This window comes from Pteronotus mesoamericanus, unplaced genomic scaffold, assembly GCF_021234165.1.
Source record: "Pteronotus mesoamericanus isolate MK-2021 breed Mesoamerican mustached bat unplaced genomic scaffold, CSHL_Meso_final contig_37, whole genome shotgun sequence".
Taxonomy (NCBI): Eukaryota; Metazoa; Chordata; class Mammalia; order Chiroptera; family Mormoopidae; genus Pteronotus; species Pteronotus mesoamericanus.
In genome coordinates this window covers 3,690,547-3,694,498 of record NW_026555144.1, presented here as the reverse complement: position 1 = coordinate 3,694,498, position 3,952 = coordinate 3,690,547, and the positions used below count along the sequence as shown (strand labels likewise).

At 41.5% G+C, this 3,952-nt stretch overlaps 1 pseudogene; it reads left to right on the top strand.

Moving 5' to 3' along the window:
* Positions 1 to 2,314: 2,314 nt before the first annotated feature.
* Positions 2,315 to 3,721, top strand: LOC129073225 (ras GTPase-activating protein-binding protein 1-like; annotated as a pseudogene).
* The last annotated feature ends 231 nt before the right edge of the window (positions 3,722 to 3,952 follow it).

The following is a 3,952-nucleotide window of genomic DNA, read 5'->3' as shown; positions in this document are numbered from 1 at the left end:
TTGGTGTAATCCATAGGATTTCCAATGTACATTATCATGTCATCTGCAAACATTAAGAGCTGTACTTCCTGTTTCCAATTTGGATTCCTTTTATTTATTTTTCTTGTCTTATCACTGTGGCTAGGATTTCCAATACTATGTTGAATAGAAATGGCAAAAGTGGATACCCTTGTCTTGTTGTCGGTCTTAGTGGGAATGCTTTTAGTTTTTCCAATTGAATATGATATTGACTGTAAGTTTCTTGTATATGGCCTTTACTATGTTGAGGTGTGCCCCTCTATTTGTACTTTGCTGCGTGTTTTTATCATTAAGGGGTCCTGCACCTTATCAAATGTTTTTTTCTGCATCTATTGATAAGATAATATGACTTTTGTCTTTCTTTTGTTTATGTCATGTATTACCTTTATTGATTTGCAAATATTGTACCATCATTGCATTCCCGGGATGAATCCCACATGATCATGATGTATGATCTTTCTAATATATTTCTGGTTGCAGTTTGCCAATATTTTTTTTGAGGATTTTAGCATCTATGTTTATCAGTGATATTGGCCTGTAATTTTCTTTCTTTGTTGTGTGTTTATCTGTTTTGGGGATTTTTGATAGGTACTTATTCATTGCCATTTTATCCCTTTTTAAAAACTGTGTTCCCCTCTTATAGCAAGGACTCATGGACAAAGCCAAAGTGGAGAACAATTGAGGGAAGGAGAGGGGGAGGGGGGACAAGGGAAAGTGGGGGGGGTGGAGCCAAATGTATTTGTAAAAATAAATTAATTAAAAAAAACTGTGTTCCCCTCTGACTTTTTTTCCTACATCTTAAAACAGTTTCTTTAGTATGTCTTGCAATGCTGGTTTGGTGGAAGTGTTTTCTTTTGTCTCAGAATCTCCTTATTTCATCTTCCATTTTAAATGAGAGCCTTGTGGGTAGTGTAGTCTTGGTTGCAGGCCTTTGCTTTTCATTACTTGAAATATTTCTTGACATTCTGTACTGGCATGTAGTTTTTCTGTTGAGAATTCAGGTGCTAGCCATATCGAAGCTCCCTTGTATGTTACTGTTTCTCTCTTGATTCCTTTGAGATTCTCTCTTTGTCTTTGAATTTTGCCATTTTAATTATGATGTCCATTGGAGTAAGCCTCTTTAGGTTCATCTTGACTGGGACTCTCTGTACTTTTTGAACTTGTGCGACTTTTTTTTCTTCAAATTAGGGAAACTTTCTGTCATTACCTTTTTCAAACACATTTTCTATCCCTTGCTCCTCTTCTTCTACTTCTGGTATCCTTATTATATGGATATTATGTTTCATGTTGTTCTGCAGCTCCCTCAACCCCTGTTCCTTCTTTTTGAGTCTTTTTTCATTTTCTTGCTTTTTCTGGGAATTCTTTCTACTTTGTTATCCAGTTCACTAACTCTATCTTCTGCTTCATCTAGCCTGCTTTTTATACCTTCTGTTGTGTTCTTCAGTTCAGAAATTTTATTCTTCATTTATCCCTGGTTCTTATTGATAATTTCTATGTCCTATTTCATGCTGATATAATTCACAGTAAGTTCTTTGTAACATCGCTGCAGTTCTTTGTAATTCTCACTTATCTCACTGAGCTTCCTTATAACCATTGTTTTGAGCTCAATGTCTGATAGTTTACTTGCCTCTATTTCATTTAATATTCTTTCTGGGTATTCCTCCTTTGTTTTCAGTTGAGGTTTGTTTCTTTGTCTCCCCATTTGGGGAGACTCTTCTTGTTTCCTTTTGCTTCTTAAATTGATCTGCTTTGCCTCTCTGTTTTTAGTGTGAACTTCTATGGTGGGAGACCTGTAGGATTCAGTGGTGCAGTCTTCTTAAACTCCTGAACTTGATGCTCTTGGGATGCCCTTTATGCCATTTATCTCAGCTCTCTTGGTGCAATTTGGTTTTGATTGTTGTTGGGTAGTTCTTTGGTGGGTCCTTCCCTCCAGCTGACTGACTGAGTGTCACTCCATCTACTACGTCTTATATGTTGTTGTGCAGGTGCTGACGGTACAAAATAACAAAACCCAGGAAACAAACCCGCACTTGCAAAAATAACTCCCACCTGAAATCCCACTATCAAAAGCAAATGAACCAGCATTAAGAAGGGTGTAAACAGATTAAGACTATTATAAGAAAACAGAGGGAATATGAAAAGACCTTAATGAAAGATAAACAATTTTGAGAGGATAGAGGGAAGAGTATTAATAAGAATAAGGAATCGGGTGGACACAGTTGCATGAGGGTTTTTTTCCTTCCTCCGAGCTGTGGAGCAAAGCTTGTTCCTCTCCTGCTCAACCGCACAGGTTGAATTGACCAAAACAATGGTTATGGAGAAGCCTAGTCCCCTGCTGGTCGGGCAGAAATTCGTGAGACAGTTCTACATGCTTCTGAACCAGGCCCCGGACATGCTCCACAGATTTTATGGAAAGAACTCTTCTTATGTCCATGGGGGGCTGGATTCAAATGGAAAACCAGTGGATGCAGTTTATGGACAGAAAGAAATCCACAGGAAAATGATGTCATAGAACTTCAATTGCCACACCAAGAGTCGCCATGTTGATGCTCATGCCACTCTGAATGATGGTGTGGTGGTGGTCCAGGTGATGGGGTTTCTCTCTAATAACAGCCAGGCTTTGAGAAGATTTATGCAGACATTTGTCCTTGCTCTTGAGGGCTCTGTGGCAAATAAGTTCTATGTTCACAACGATATCTTCAGGTACCAAGATGAAGTCTTTGGTGGCTTCGTCACTGAGACTCAGGAGGAGTCTGAAGAAGAAGTAGAGGAACCTGAAGAAAGACAGCAGATGCCTGAAGGTGGTACCTGATGATCCTGGAATTTTCTACGATCAGCCTGTCAGCAATGACTTGGAAGAACATTTAGAGGAATCTGTTGCTGAAACAGAGCCTGAACCAGAACCGGAACTGGAGCAAGAACCTGTATCTGAAATCCAAGAGGAAAAGTGTGAGCCAGTATTGGAAGACACTGATCCCAAGGATGCTCAGAAGAGTTCTTGTCTAGCACCTGCAGACATAGCTCAGATGGTACAGGAAGACTTGAGGACATTTTCCTGGGCATCTGTGACCAGTAAGAACCTTCCACCAGTGGGACTGTTCCAGTTACTGGGATACCACCTCATGTTGTTAAAGTACCAGATTCCCAGCCTCTTCTGGAGTCTAAGCCTGAATCTCAGGCTCCACCGCAGAGGCCTCAGAGGGATCAAAGGGTTAGAGAACAGCGGGTAAATATTCCTCCCAAGAGGAGACCTAGACCAGTCCGTGGGGCTGATGAGCAAGGTGATGCTGAGCCCCGGAGAGTTGTGAGACACCCTGACAGTCACCAGCTCTTCATTGGCAATCTGCCTCATGAGGTGAATAAATCAGAGCTCAAAGACTTCTTTCAAAATTACGGGAATGTGGTGGAGCTGTGCATTAACAGCGGTGGGAAATTACCCAATTTTGGTTTCATTGTGTTTGGTGATTCTGAGCCTGTTCAAAAGGTCCTTAGCAACAGGTCCATCATGTTCAGAGATGAGGTCCGTCTGAATGTGGAAGAGAAGACTCGAACTGCCCAAGAAGGGGACCGGTGAGACACCCGCCTGTGGGGACCCGGAGGCCCTCGAGGTGAGCTGGGCAGTGGAATGAGAGGCCCTCCCCGCGGAAGCATGGTGCAGAAACCAGGATTTGGAGTGGGAAGGGCGATTGCTCCAAGGCAGTGAATTGCTCTTCACTGGTCTTCATGCAGCAGTATCAACTTCCGCTCCTGCAGAATGGTGAATTTCTTCAACCACTCTTTTGTGTTTTGCAGTATGACCCCAGTCTCTTATAAACTGCTTAAGTTTGTACGATTTTACCTTTTGTGTTAATGGTGTATCCCTCCCTTCCCCCCTCCTCACCTTTTAGTCCTTCACTTCCAATTTTGTGGAATGAAAATTTAGGAAAAATGGATT